Genomic DNA, 16230 nt, shown 5'->3' on the forward strand with positions numbered 1-16230 from the left:
CGATTGTTGATAATGAGCTGATGGCTGTCTAATTTTTAGTTTTGGAAGTTAATGTGAAGATTTAAGGTATTTTATGTATTAAATGTAATATTAAATATAATTACATATCAAGTTTCCATTTAGCTTAAACTTCTCTAGTCAAAAGTAAGAAATTTCATAAAAGGAAACCTCTGTAAATATGTGTGTGTGTGCATGTGTGTGTGTGTGTGTGTATATATATATATATATATACACACACATATATATATATAGTACTTTTCAATTAAATCCTGTTATAAATTAAGCACTCAGAAATTGGGTAACTAGCAATTCCAGGCTCATCTTGACCCCCAGTTCTTGGATTTCTCTGTTTCCCTTTGGTCTGGACCCTTGTAGTTTTTTTCTTTTTTTCTCAGGGCAGCTGGACACCATTGTTTTTCTGCCAGCATGCTGACTTTTTTCAGAGATATGTCCAAGTTATGGTGAGTCCCATCACTTCCTTCATTGCTGCTGAATACAATCTAAATTTTAAAAACTCAGATGTGTAGCTTACATTTTAAAATCCCCCAAATTCCTTTGAACCAATGGCATACATGAAAAAAATTTATACATGCAGGCAAGTATATGTTATTCTTTTGAGAAAAACAGGTATGTGATACAGATGCAAAATGAATTTGTGCTGTTTGGAGGTGGCAGGAGAATGAACTAATCCTTTCAGGGTAGGATTGAGCTGAGACCAATGCAAAGGAACACTTGAAGTTATAAGAATGAGAATAATGAGGGGCGCCTGGGTTGAGCATCTGACTCTTGATTTCGGCTCAGGTCATGATCTCAGGGTTCATAGGATCAAGCCCTATATCGGGCTATGTGCCGACAGCACAGAGACTGCTTGGGATTCTCTCTCTCTTCTCTCTCTGCCCCTCCCCTGTTCATTCTCTTTCTCTCTTTCTCTCTCTGGTTCTCTCTTTCTAAATAAGTAAGCAAACAAACAAACATTAAAAAAAGAATGAGAATAATGAAAAGAAGAGGGTCCCAGAGAATCAAGAGGCAGAGGGATTAGCTTTGCCAATGAGAGTAATGGAGGGTTCCTGAAGACATGGGAGTTTTTACAGAAAAACTGTGGAGGAAGTTCAAGGAGTTCATGTGAAACACATGCAATTTTCTCAGAAAAGAAGAGGGTAAACTGTGGAGAACAGGGAAACAAGAAGGTAGGGATTTAAGGAATAAACAAATAGGGATAGCTCCTGTCAGATGTGAGAGAAGCCAATGTGAGGGAAATGCAGTAATTTCTTTTTTTTTTAATTTTTTTAATTAGTTTTCTTTATTTTTGAGAGATAGAGACAGAGCACGTGTGGGGGAGGGGCAGAGAGAGAGGAAGACACAGAATCGGAAGCAGGCTCCAGGCTCTGAGCTGTCAGCACAGAGCCCAACGCAGGGCCTGAACTCACAAACTGTGAAATCATGACCTGAGCCGAAATTGGTCACTCAACCGACTGAGGCACCCAGGCGCCCCAAGTAATTTCTAAGAATTCTGAGGATATGGCTGAAAGGAGACAAGCATGGATGGTAGTGATTCATTCTAGAGTATTTTTATGAGTCTTTTAGTTATTTTTTTTCAGGTCTGGAATAAGAGTAAATGAGTGGATAAGGAAGATGAGAAACAAACAGACCAGCAATTATTGATATCTCACTAAATTCTAGGCACTGATGAGAGATCTCACTGCTTCAATCAATCAAGGAGGTGCTAGGACTTATGCGGGAGTGAGGTTTGGCACTGGATGATCCTCTGAAAGAATTCAGGGATGTGTGGATGATTGATAGGAGCTCCAAAGTACATAGGGGAACCAGTGAAATTCCTAACTGGGGGTATTAGAGAAGCCAAGGAGCTAGAGGTCCTGATGAAGCTAGAAGGGGTTGAAATGATAGTGAACAAGGAATGAAAAAACAACAGAAGGTCATGATCAAGAGGGAGACTTAATATTAGGGTTGGGTTTTTTTTTTCCCATTGAGGAAGTAGCCCAGGAAGTGATCCTGCTTATTGAGAGTTAAAATAGAAGAAAAGATAAGACTTGAGAAGGCCAAAGAACTCTGACTTTTTTTTTTTATCTAAGAATCTTTCACTTTTTGATGAATGAGTTGAGTAAATTATTGAAAATTAGCTAAAATCAAAAAACCGAAGCCAAAACCCAAACCAAAAACAACACAAAATCTGAACAAATCCCCAGCTAATTTGGTATGATTAAGAGGTTCCTGTGTTGTGTTTCCAAATCTCTGGGAAATGAGAGTGTTCTAAATGAATCTTATGCTTAAAACTTAGAGTTGCAACTCCAGATACAGATCCCACTGCATTCACAGCTCAAATTCATCATCAAATTTTTTAACTGGCCATTGTAGCCGTTCATCTGCAATTTCAAAAGCCTATGGAGACTACAGCAGCACTCAGTATGCATTTGCTGACTTCAGATGTTGATTTGAATACATATATTGAATCATCTTTTTGTATACCTGAAACTAATACTATGTTAGTTACACCTCACCTAAAAATAAATAAGTAAACAAAATACTGACTCAAACACTCTGCAATACAGTAAGTTCTGGGTATGAACAGAAATGCATACACTAATGGATTGAGATTAGAAACAGAAACACAGGCAAAAATCTACCAATTTCTGATTTCTTTCAGTTTTGCTAGGAAATTTGTTTTTTTCCGGGACCAGCAAACTGATTCCACAAGAAGAGCTCTCATCCCTGTTATTCTGCCTCTTTCCCACCTTGTTTCCATATCCATTTGTTCAGCCCACTGAAATATGGATTAGGGGGACCGAGTATATAATTATATTTTTTTCTGGCTCATTAATGTTTTCCTATTATTATTGTCTTTGAAAATTCACGAGGAAACAACTACCATGAAGGACAGTGTAAGAATTCTTTAGTACCTTAACTTTGGGCTTTTATTTGGTATTTTTATGATTGTGCATGAATAAGGATGTTAATGCCAATTAGCAGAAAGGAGCTTTTGAGATTTCCTACCATTTTCAATCTTTTCCTCTGAACAAGGTATATTGGAGATGGAGATAATATAGTTAGCACTTTTATGGCCTTGGTAACATGTTTGCTTTTACAGGCCCATATTAAGAGTCCACTTTTGTGTAGCTTCCTCTGCATTTAATCAGTCCAGCATGATTACCTTAATCACACTGACGTAGCAGCATCCTGGGGGATCCCCTTGCTTGAGTAGCAGACCTAATAAAACAATGGGGAAGGAAGTACCAATAAGAAAGATGAAGTAATACCAGATGAAGGGAGATTTGGCTAAGAGAGGCCTACATAAGAAGTGGTTTGCGGTGAAGTATAACTCCGTCTGTAGAAGCTTATAACCATGAAGAGAGCGTACCGCAGGCGGGGGGACACGTGTCACGTCCCCTCATAGAAGAAGGGGTAAATTGGGATGATGTTGCCAGAACTCAATTCAGATGAAGAGGGCAAAGATGAAAGATAAAAAGCCTGGAATAAGATATTAAAATAAACAAATCAGAAAACTTGAAGGCAAGCCCTTAAAATGAATAAAGGGATTTTCTAATGTCCTACTATAATGTTTCATAGACCAGTTGTCCTTAATTTCCATTTGTATGCCTTACTCTTTTTTTCTTTTCAGCATGAAAATATTTTGGTGCAGCTGACAAAAATGAGAGGCTAAGCAATTAGAAGATTATTAGCAAAATCCCCAGATAGTTTACAAGGTTCGTTTACAATGTAGATTCTGATTCAATAGGTCTGGGTACCTCCAAGGTTCAGCACTTCCAACAACTTTCCAGGTGAGGTTGAAAGTGCAAATTGCTAAGTGGATGTCAGTTCCTGTCTTTTCTTGCTGCTTGCATATATCTACTAGTGTCTCCTGAGCTATCAGATAAGCTGCAAAACCTAGAAACATTCCTGGATCACCTGCATTTATATCTATATTCTTAGAGAGTTTTCTGAAAGAGCAGCGGTATGTAAATTTGTAGTGTCCTTCAGTCTAGCAGTTGCATGACTTTTATTCTTTAGAGTATTTTATTATAAGTTTATTGTCATAGACCACATAATAATAGGAGAATCAATATTGAGATTGTGTCAGGATGCTTGTATTATATTTTATACTCTGCATCTAACTGGTTATGTTAGACTAATAATCTTTCAGGACCCTTTCAGCTTGGTGATTCAGAGCCAGTGAGCACAAGATAGACCTATTTAGCCTAAGATGTCATTCCCTAGTATTTATTGGCTTTGAATAATAAATGCCGCTCTTTCTGCATATCTCTCTGCTGAGGTTGCTTTTTCCAGTGGGGAGATGTTTCTTCAAGATCACTTTAAAGCCTAAAGATTTTTAATTCCTCTTAAAACTACTTTTTTTTCTTTCAATTCAGATTTACTTTAAGAGGAGAAACCACACCCCCAGCGCCCCCCCCCCCCCCCCCAGCCCCCGAATCAATTATTTCCTCTGCCTGGATTTTTGTTATGCAACCCTGCTAGGTTGCTCTGCTACCGGGAGGCTCACAAGATAAATTGCCTCCCTTTGGCTGTGTTGTTTTCTTCAATTACACAAACAGCAGCCAGAGAATCTGGAGATGAGAACTACAAGAATTCTGGGAGATGCTAACGATTAGCACTTGCATTATTAGTCTCTGGAGGTTCTTAAAGCTCAGAGTCCCTCCTGGCCTTGTCAGAATAGCAAAGCGACGCAGAAGCAGGCAGCAGTCAGGCATCATTCAGCCGCCCTGGATAAATGCTCTCCCCGGTGCACAGGACTGTTTGCCTCCAGAGTCCCAGGATCTGCCCAGGAATCAACAGACACTGCGTGGCCATGATGAGTTTAACTGTATCTAATCAGTCTAGAGGTCCTATAGCTGTGAAAAACCTTGTTACCCTGGGAGGGAAGACTCTCTTTCTCTAATAAAACAGAATGTGGTTCCTGTCCCACTCCTTTTCTAAAGCACTCTCCTTTGTATTATTAATTTTTTCAAAGTACAAGTTTGAGAAAGTCTTCAGAGACACCAAGCTTATCAACTCTATTCATCTTCTGAGTGAATAAATTTCTTTATGAAAATAATGCTCCTGGAATGCTGTTTTGTTTGTAGCTCTCCAAGGAGTGAGCTTTCTATCTCTCTGCCTATTCTGCTCCATTTAAGAATGAAGTTCATAATGATACGATTGTCAAAAGGAAAGAAATACATCCTAAGATACTGAGGACTGAAGCATCTAAGGAAGATATCGCGGACTGAAGCATCATCTAGGAAAAGTGAAAATTTTTCAGTAAAACCTTTAGTAGTGTTACTGTTCAGGCACTTTTTCAGTGTGCTCTGAAGCAACTTTTTTGGAGACAGAGGATTTGCTTCGAGGGAAGAGTGAAGGTTTATTGACAATATGAGGTAAAAGGCAGAGCCATCCACAGACCAGAGAGGTTTGTTCACTTCCAGATGAGAAAACGGGAAGTAGACCTTGGTGTACCCTACATGATGTGAAGAAGAACATATGGGAAAGGTATGGGCTTTGGAGGTGGGCACATACGCCTTAAAACACACATCTGCTTTGTGGCTTTGGGCACATTTCTTTCTATTCATAGTCTGCATTTGTACAATAGGGATGGTAGTACCTTTTGCACAGAGTGGTTGAAAGAATCAAATCAGACTAGTGGAAGTTAATTTCCTAGGATACAACCAATGACTGTCAATTTAGCTAATACTTTTTCATAAGCAGTGTTTGCTGCTCCTTCCTTCATTTGCGTCTCTTTTATGGTTCTTATGACATCTCATTCCAATTACTTTTTCAGAGGCACCTGGGTGGCTCAGTCGGTTAAGCATCTCTTTAGCTCAGGTCATGATCTCACAGTTTGTGAGTTTAGCCCCGCATGGGGCTCCACACTGACAGTGCTGAGTATGCTTGGGATTCTCTCTTTCTTCTCTCTGCCTCCCACTTTCTCTCTAAAAAATAGAAAAATGAACTTAAAAAATGAATGAAAATCAATGAAATAAAAAATATAAATGAAATTATTTTCTCAAGTCTGTTTTGATTTTCTCTTAGACATAGATCATATCTTATAATATTAAGTCACTAAATTTGGGATCAAAATACTTGGATTCAAGAAGTATAGGTTTTTTCACCAGTGAAGAAGGGATGGGGATACTTCTCAAAGTAGCTATGATGATTAAATTGGAAGCCTTAATAGGTACCCTCCTTTGGCATAGTGCTTAGCACAGAGCCGTCTCCATGAAGATGCTGGTTCTTTCTTTTCTTCTTTTGCATGGTCAGTGCCTAGCAGTGTCTGACATATATTTTGTATGTGTAATACCATAGCTTAATGAATAAAAGAATCTATGGATAAGTGTGTGAATATCTGAATAAAAAAGGACATTAGGTAGAAAGAGATTTTGGTTCTAATTCTGCCTTTGACTTTGGCTGTGTAGCTGTGTGACCTTGGAAATATACTTTTACTGTCTGAGTTCCAGTGTCCATCATTGTAAAGGAAGAATTGAGTTGGATGAACTACTTAATGTGTAACTTGTCTTTTAGGTCTAATCTGCATGTTGCAAGAAGCTGAGATATTGTCAAGACCTGAAGTTTTGACTTATATGAAATCTTACTTTTCAGCAATACAAAAGTGCCATTGTAAATGATAAGAGGACATGCATTCTTCTCTAACATTGTGAATATAGTAAGAGTGAATGCAAAAGAGTATGAGGTCCTTGAAAGATATCCACTCAATGGCTTCATTCACCTGTGTAATGACAAGTGATTAGTTTTGGATAATGGAAAATAAGACAGTAAAATATCAGTCTAACAGTTCAGACTTATTAAATGTCACTACCTTCCTCTGAGGAATCCCTTCACAGTAAAGGGCCTCTGAGCGCTTAGGATGCTTAGAGAAACATGCCTTGTCTACTGCTACAAAATAACATGTAAACATGGCACCACATGGTGGTTTTAAGATGGTGATTCTCAAAGTAGGTCCCTGGATTGGGGTTAGCATCAACATTGCATTAGCATCAGTAGGGAACTTGTTAGAAATGACAGTTTTCAGGCCCCACCCCAGATCTTCTGAACTGGAAATTGTGTGTGTGGAGTCCAGCGATCCATGATCCAGGTGATTATTATTCATAATTAAGTTTGAGAATCATCTACACGATGACCTGTTTATCAGCTGTTTGGAATTAATCTCAATGAAGCGCTTTCTCCTAAAAGAGAAGCTATGTCAGTATTTCACCTGATATTACCTATAAGTGTTCAGATGCTCAAAAAGAACATCATGTATTCTTCCACTTCCTAAACATAACAGTGATTCTGCACCTTTTTTAAGGGAAGACTAGCAAAGTTATCTGGTTTGAAAATTAGGGAGGTCATTTATTTTTACCTAAAGTTAGCATAGGTACATGTATTCTCTCTGTCTCTTTTTTTTCAAAAATTTTGCTCTCAAATATTTAGGGTAAACAAGACTTCTGAAGATTTTGAGATGAAATCACTTTGTTTCACATACCACGGCCCCAGCATCTATGGTGCCTTTGAACTTAGTGTCCACAAAAGCTTCTCCTCATCCCATTCCCTTTTGTCTTTGTTGAGGCAGAAGGAGAGATCAGTAGCAGATCTTCTGCTACTTTCTTCTGCTACTGCTTCTCTTTTGCAGGTTTTCTGTGTGTTTCTAGTCCGCTTCCTTCACTCCCCTTTAGTTTCAGAAATAATGAGAAAAATTTCTCTCCCCTGTACTTTTTATCATAGAGCAAAGAGAAAAACCTCATTAAAATAATGAAGTGATTTCAGCATGATTAATTATGTCCCAAAGCCATTGATGTCCACAGGTAATGAAAACATTCAACCACCCTAAGCTCCGGTTGTAAGATAAAGTTATTTGCTCCTTTTTCGGCAACTGTGGATATGCAGGAGGGAGCAGGCTTTGGCACGGCCAAACTTAGATGAATGATTTGTTTCTCTTGTTCTGCAGCTGGATCAATCTGGTCACCAAGAGTAGACACATTTCATCTGAGCCTTTTGACAGGAATTCATTTGGCACAGAGAAATCATTGAGGAGTTTGCAATGTCTGTTGTCAATGAAATTAATTTAAACGTGGAAAAAGGAGAAATCCTGCACTTAGGTAAACATAATGGAGGGGAAGAAAATGAAGGCTCACCAAACATTTTAAGCTATTTTGTCAAAGAAATGCAGTTTATGGTTAATCGAGCACTGTAGTTGGATGATAATGGATAGTCACCTGCTTAACTTGGGCCGGGCCTTTGTTTCTAAAGAGTTGAATTCGAAGACATTAAGGCATGTTATTGATATAATTGTTTGCAATTATAGAAGGAGATATATATGAAATTCATTTGGACATGGTATCTGTTTACCCTGATTTATGAAATTGACTCTGATCAGCATTTGTCACTGGGGAGAATGATTGTTTATATTATTACTGCTCTTTTGAATGGAAAGTAGATCTGAAATCACATGAATCACCATCAGTTTTTATGAAGCTCTAAAACCAAAGGTAAAACAGCAGATGTTTGGATTTTAGTTAATAGCGGTAAGATGCTTTATTGTACCACAAAAGGAATCTCCATAGTCACTGGCAATAGATGAAGATATTTTGAAGCATATAACTTCTTCCAAAGTGAAACACACAAATAAGTTATTAGAAGAGACCTAGAAATATGGATTGACTGTAAATGGAGTTTACAGCTTGATATATGTGAATTGAGTTGCAATACCAATAACACAAATGCTCAGCCATAATAGGATTCCTAAGAGAGTGGGTGGTTATAGGTCTCCAAAGCCATAATAGCAATCCCCTCTCTCTTTAATGGCTAATCTTTCTCCAATCATGTTCTGTAGGTAATGCTGTGGATGGGATTTAGTCATTTAATTATGAGGCTGGGGGAAAAAGGGCCATAAACCAAAGCTCATGTTACTCAAGTAGAAATAAAAACTGGCTGTCTTAAATCCATCTCATTGTGGTAAAGGCAGAGGGTTGCTGGGAGATATTGAAGTATTTTCATTCTAAGATAAAAAGTAAGAGTTCATTCTCCATATTTTTAAAAATTAGACCCTTCTCAAGTTTTTTTCACTGATAGTCCTTCAAGGCTTACTGTGTAAGCTACAAGTATCATTATCCTTTAGGGTATTTACACACTTCAACTATTTCGGTGAAGATGTGTTTATTCAGCACTATGTGAGGTATTGTACTTCCAGAATACCTGTTTTCCTATCACTTGTAGTAAGCCCTTGGTAGGAAGTCAATGAACTCACATGATATTTGAATCTGTTCTCTAAGGAACCAGCTCTTACATCCACAGGGCAAGCATCTTTTTTTTTTTTTTTTTTTTTTCACCATTTCACACAGCTTATGGGCTTTTCAAGCTTTAGAGCAATGGGTCTCAACCCCGACTGTGTATTAGAATCACCCGGGGAGCTTTAACAACTACCAGTGATAGCATACCAATTAAATACCAATACCAATACCATATCAACCCTGCATAACAATTAAATCAGATTTGCCGGTGTTGAGTCCCAAGCATTGGTATTTTTAAAACTCTCCAGGTGATTTTAATGTGATCCCCTATCCTTGATTGAGAGCCACTGTTTTCTAATTTTAACGAGAGAAGTAAATGTGCATCTCATTATTCTGTTTCATCTATTCTTTTTTTCCCTTCTGGGCTTAAAATAATTAAGCGATGGCCAACTCTTTGCATCTTGTTTTATAGATTTAAACATCCCATTTATTACAATACTCACTTGTAGCCAAACATCTTTTTATTGATTGAAATATAACTGAAATTATTAAAGAGTCTTGGAAAACACCTATTACCCAAGTTTTTGTTTTTAGGTTGAATTCTGTAACTAATTAAGCATTCCATCTCAGGTTTGTGACTTGGGGAGAAAACACCATACTAAAGAAATATATTGATAACACAAAAATATAGTATGATACCACTTCGTTGCCCTTATTTTCATAATATGTCTCTTTATTTCATGTGCTTTTGTTATTTCTTTCTTTTTTGTCCCCCTTCCTGATACTATCTTTGACTTGGCTCTTAGTTGTATCTTTTAACTGGAGATTTTCTTCTGGTACATGATTCATTTTTGCCTATTAATATTTTAACATACTATGAAACATTTAAGGCTTTGAAAATGGCACAAAGAAAACTGCAACAAATACTCATTCACCCATCACCCAACTTAAGAACTAAAATATCAATACAACTGAAGCCCCTCTGCATCTTTCCCCTTCATTGGGTTGCCAGGTTTAGCAAATAAAAATACAAGCCACCAGTAAAATTTGAGTTTTGGAAAAACAACCAAAAACTGCTTAGTTGTTCTGAATATTGTATGGGATCCACTTGTACTGAAATCATTATTGGTTATTTATCTGAAATTCAGATTTCACTGGGCATCTTCTTTATCTGGCAAACATACTCCCAACTTTACACACATTTTTTTTTTTATACTACCACTAGGTATGCAATGATTTAAAAGTTTACATGAATGATATCTTATCCTAGTACATGTCTTATTATAGGTATATCTTTGCAATCTTTTTATTGGCCCAATAACATATGTTGGAATAGTACATTTTATTCATGCCACTCTAGTTGATTTATTTTCAATGCCATATAGTATTCCACTGAGTGGCTATTCCCCGTATTATTTACACATTCTTCTGGTGGACATAAAAGAGGTTTCTTAAATTTTGCAATTGGTAATCATTCTTCTATGGATATTCTTATATTTCCTCTCATATAGATATTTTAGTTTCTTTGGGATTTACATCTAAAAGTGGAATTGCTATTTTGTGAGTTGTATATAACATGTCTATTCATCTATTAATTGACCAATGTTTGGAATGGGAGGGGAAAGTCGCTTTTTGAATATGTTGGAAATGATAATGATGATGCATTTATTGACAATTTGTATTTTCATGTTCTAGTCCTGAAAGGCACGTATAACAAATCGTTTTATGATCCAAAAATGCTGTGAGGTAGACACTATAAAAAATATTGATGATAATGACGATGACTTTAGTTTTGACAATACATGTGTTTTAATTTTTTTCTCATTTGATATACATTAGACTCCTGAAAGAAGGTATTATTATTTATATTTTATACATGAGAAAACTGAGGTAGAGAGGTTATATAACTATCTCAAGTCTTGCTATATAACAGTACCTTATAGACCCAGGTTTGAAACTCAATTTTCTAAATTCAAACGTCAGCTTTTCCTCTTTATTCTAACTTCTAAATGAATATAAATATAAATTAAGTACTTTTGGGATTTCACATTCAAAGTCATCTTTTTAAACACTTTCTCGTATCTAACAAACTGTTTAGGTAGCATACACTAATGGCCTAATTGCTTTGAGAAATGTGGCAAAACATATATGTATTTCTTAACTTTGAGTGTATTTTGTCTTAAAATAAGTGCCAATTTGCATTTAACTAATGGGACCAGATGCAGGCATGCTATCGCTTCACTGCATGGTTCCAAGCCTGATTAGTAGACTGTGCTGTCTCCTTACTGACAGTGATCCACAAGAAAAACAAAAAAACAAGAAAACAAAAAAACACTGATGGCAATAATCATGCAAACATTGCTATTTCTAATGTTTGCAAACACCCAACAAAGCAGGGTGTTATGAACAAAGTTCTTGAGATTATGCTTAATTCTTTTTTAGATTTTAAACATTTATTTGTATATGCCTCCTATTGCCGATAGAAAAAATAGATATTTCAAGAGATTAGACAATTTACTTCAAAATTTTATTAAATCAGTGAAATGGAAACAGAGTTGTTTGTTTGCAATCCTCCCAGAAGCCTCCCTTCTGTAACCTGAAACTGGCCCCTGGATTCAGAGGGCAGGGAAAGAAGAAAGAGGCAGCCCACTCCAGGTTGGTAGATGGCAGTTTTAATAAGCAAAGGGAACTTACATACTAGGCTTGTCTTGGAGGGCAAGACAAATGGATCCCCATACTGCCCACCAAGTCTTAAAACTTTATAAAGAGGCATTAACTGGGACACACGGGTGGCTCAGTCTGTTAACCTTCTGGCTCTTGATTTCAGCTCAGGTCATGATTTCATTGTTCATGGGATTAAGCCCCTTGTTGGGCTCCCTGATGAGTGCACAGAGCCTTCTTAGGATTTTCTCTCTCCCTCTCTCTTTCTGCCTCTCCCCACCCATGTGCTCACATGTGTGCTCTCTCTCTGTCTCTCTCGAGACAAAGTAATAAGCCTTAAAAAAAAGAGGCCTCAACTGTTTTCAGTCACATAAACTGTGCAGGTGTTCTCAACACCATGTCATCTAAAGGTTATGTGTTTGGAGCAGTTTCTGGGAGCAAGAACAGCAAGTGGAACCCACAAACCAAGGACAGGGGGAGGGGTGAGGAGCTTCTGGTCCCTGAGTCCAGCTCACAAGTCAATGGACAGTCATGTCTTCTTGATGACCTTCTCCAACAAAAGTTCAGACTTTCAATAAGATGGAAAACTGTTTTCTATACATCCATGTTATCTAATAATTTCCTGAGAAACTTATGGTCTGTAGTAGGCACAATAAGGGCTCCCAAAGATGTCAACATTCTGATCCTTGGAAGTTACTTTACATGGAGGAATGGGTTTTGCAGATGGATTGAATTAAGAACCTTGGTGGAGGGGTAGTAGCCTGAATTAGCCAGGTGGGTCCCATCTGATCCTGAGTTCTTAAAAGTGGAGAACCTGTCTCAGCTGGAGTCAGAGGGAAACTCGACTATGGAAGAATACTCAGGGAGAAACAAGATTGCTGGCTTTATAGTTGGGGAGCAGAGCCATGAACCAAAGGAATGTGGAAAACATTTAGAAGCTGGAAAAGGTAAGAAAAAAAAAAGAACTTTCTCCTAGGTCATCTAGGAAGGAGTATAACTCTGATCACTTCTTGATTTTAGCAAGGTAAAAACTATTTTAGACTTCTAATCTATGGAACTTTGTGTTGTTAAGCTATCAATTTTGCAGTAAGTTTTCACAGTGGTAAAAGCAAATAATGTGTAGTATATTTTGGCCATATAACTATTATGTTTGTGTAGGTAATGGGTAAACTCAATGATTGAGTAAATATTTGTTGATAATTATTGTAGTTACAGTTAAGAGAAATAATATCACCCTTGTAGGTAGGAATCCTCTTTTATGTGCATATGCATCAACTTGGTTTTTATTTTAAATGCTCTTTCATGTAGTTCTACCTCAAAAATTTTAGCTTAATAAGTACTAGAGTAGGTTCTTGACAGATGCAAAATAAAACAGTTGCTTTGGAAGTGGTTTAGCATTTGGCAGCATAAATGTCAATTATCCGCTAAATAAACCAACTATAATACACCCATGCAATGGAATACTTCTGAGAAAGAATGTAAAATTCAAAAACTTGAAACTAACAAATGCAGTGACGTGTGTGAATCTCTAAATCATGAAAGGAATTAGACACAAAAAGCAAAATATAGGGTATGTTTCTACTAATTCTGAAAAAGACAAAACTGAAAAAAGACAAATCAGATAAAAATTGAAGAGGCTGGGGGTTGAGGGAGGGGATTGATTGCAGATGGTTGTGAAAGGTCTTTGTACTATGATTAAAATAGTCTAAATATTGTGGTAGTTATAGTATATACTTGTCAAAACTCATGGATTTTAAAGAGGATAAGTTTTACTATATATAAGTTACATGTTAGTAAACCTGGCTTAAAAAAAAGTCTAACTGTATTTTACCGAGTCTTTCACAAATCCATTAAAAGTGAAATGTACTTTGTAAAAATCTTATCAGTTTTACTGAAAAATTGACATATCACTGTATAAGCTTAAGGCATATAGCATGATGATTTGATTTACATTTTTTTTTTTTTTTTTTGTGAAATGATTACCATGATAGGTTTAGCTAACATTCATCATCTCTTAATACAATAAGAAGGAAAGAGAGGGGAAAAACATTCTTCTTGGGATGGGAACTTAGGATTTATTTCTCTAACAACTTTACTATAAATCATACAGAGATGTCCTCTATAGTCATCAGGTTGTACATTACATCCCTAGTACTTACGTATAACTTTATGGTTTGTTTTTTAAGGGTCTTTTTACTTAAATTCCAGTTGGTTTACATACAATGTAATCAGTTTCAGGTGTAAAATATAGAGAATCAACACTTCCATACAGCACCTGTGCTCATCACAAGTGAACTTCTTAATCTCCATCACCGATTTTACCCATCCCCTCCCCGCAGCTCTCCCAAGAAACTGCCATGTACTTTCAAATCAACTACAATCATCTCACACAATTTAGGACCCATTGAGCTAATGAATCTCGGGGTAAGAACTAGAAACCAAGTTCTTTCACTTGCCCCCTAACCACATACACACTAATTAATCCATAAAACCTCAATGAAAATTGCATAACAAATTCTCTTGAGGCTCTAAAAGGTCTCAATTCTGGTCCAATTTTCAAACTGTACTCTGAGAGCCATGAATTTCAGGTTATTGTGTGCATAGGGATAAAAAGTATCCTGCCCCAGCAAGTCTTGCCGAAAATGAGCAAAATTCCAGAATGTTGTAAAGAACTTCAGAATTCATCTTTTCCTTCTGTGAATTCCTATGGTCTTGTAGTATTTGTTCATTTCCTAAGAATTCCATCAATTAACAGTTATATAAAGGAAGAAGACTCTTCTCTCTAGTAAAATAATATACTGACTTTTTTTAAAAAAATTACTTTAAAATTATTTTGTATTCTATAGAGTTAGGAATACTGTTTAGTGGCTTTCGTTTTTATTAAAAAACCTAAAGCTTTGCACAAAACAGACCGATATATTTAAAAATATTCATTTTACCTCTTCTCTCTTCCGGTATCTTTTACTGTATATTCTCCCCCCACCCCCCCCCAAAAAAAAATCCACATGGTAGTCCAATGAAGCATTGCCCTCTAGCCTGTGACATTGATCTGAGCCAGAGACTGATGATCTAAACAAGGAAATCAGAGTGCTTCCTGTTGACATCTACTGTCTCCCTATGGTATGAAGTGACTATAACCTTTTCTGATTCCTTGAGTATCATGCCATAAATGAAGTTCCCAAAGACTTTCACAGAGACCGTGAATTTTTTAACCCTGAGGTATAAAAATATCAACATGGATAAGAGTATGATTACATTTTAAAGTAATTTTTACAGCTGTGTAAAGGATGTGTTCACACAGTCCAGGGGGTGTTTCAATAATCCTGACTGGAGTTAAGTAGAGTAATTGGGATGCATCGCATTGGGCCAGGTGAGCAATGATGCAGTGTTAGTGAAAATGGAGTTCAGGGAGGTAGAATTTAACAATTTGGTGAGTAATTGAATATATAACAAGGCAGTGCTAGAATTTAGGGATGATTCTAAGGTTACTAGATACTCTCAAGTCAATTATCTTAAACTGCTAGGTCCTATTTTTGTTAAAACACTGGTTTTAGAGCATATTGATATATCTCAAACTTTGTACAGGTATATCACCAAACTAATCAACACATAAAGTTTTCCTTTTTCCACCTCAATGTTCTGGAACTCCATTTTAGAAGACACCGTTTTCCTAGGTTCTTTATTTCCATGAAATATTGTCTCTTCCTTCTCCTTCATACAGTTCCATTTTCTGGAGCAATTATTTATATCTGTAAGAATGACAAGTTCTTTCAGGATAAAGTCCATTAATCATAATAACACTTCTTATCTGAGTGGAAACTCCTTTCACTGAGTGACTGTCTACTCATGCACTCCAAACCTCCACATGCTAAAATGGATTTCTAAAGACATTTTAACTAAAATATGTCAGAGGAAAAAACAATCTGAGAATAAAGCCCCATTATTTGATTTCAGAAATTTGCCCTTCTACCAAAGTCAAGGTCTGCAAAGAGTGTTGACAATTTGATCTGTAATTAAAAGAAAAGGTATTTACAAGAACCTATTTATATACTTTATGGTATCCCCCGGGATCATTTAACTGACTAATTTGGACATACTAGACAACAAATTGAGGGCCTGGTCTCCTCTCCTTTTATAACTCTGTAAACATAATCCCAAATTGATTGGTCTCTAATACATGAGAACCAAATGAAAAATTAATTAGATTGGCTACAACCCTGAAGTGAGCACTTTACTGCTTTGTTGCTTTGTCTATTTGATCCCTTTTCTTTTGATTTATCAATAAAGTAGCCCATGTGGAAAAAATAATAGAAGAAAGGTAAGAGCAAGGATCAAATGA

The 16230-nt window shown here is 36.7% G+C and overlaps 1 pseudogene; it reads left to right on the forward strand.

The window, feature by feature from the left end:
- Positions 1-12738: 12738 nt before the first annotated feature.
- The window catches only part of LOC125164882 (actin, clone 302-like), a 150358-nt pseudogene continuing 146866 nt past the window's right edge, over positions 12739-16230 (forward strand).

This window comes from Prionailurus viverrinus, chromosome B1 (genome assembly GCF_022837055.1).
Source record: "Prionailurus viverrinus isolate Anna chromosome B1, UM_Priviv_1.0, whole genome shotgun sequence".
Taxonomy (NCBI): Eukaryota; Metazoa; Chordata; class Mammalia; order Carnivora; family Felidae; genus Prionailurus; species Prionailurus viverrinus.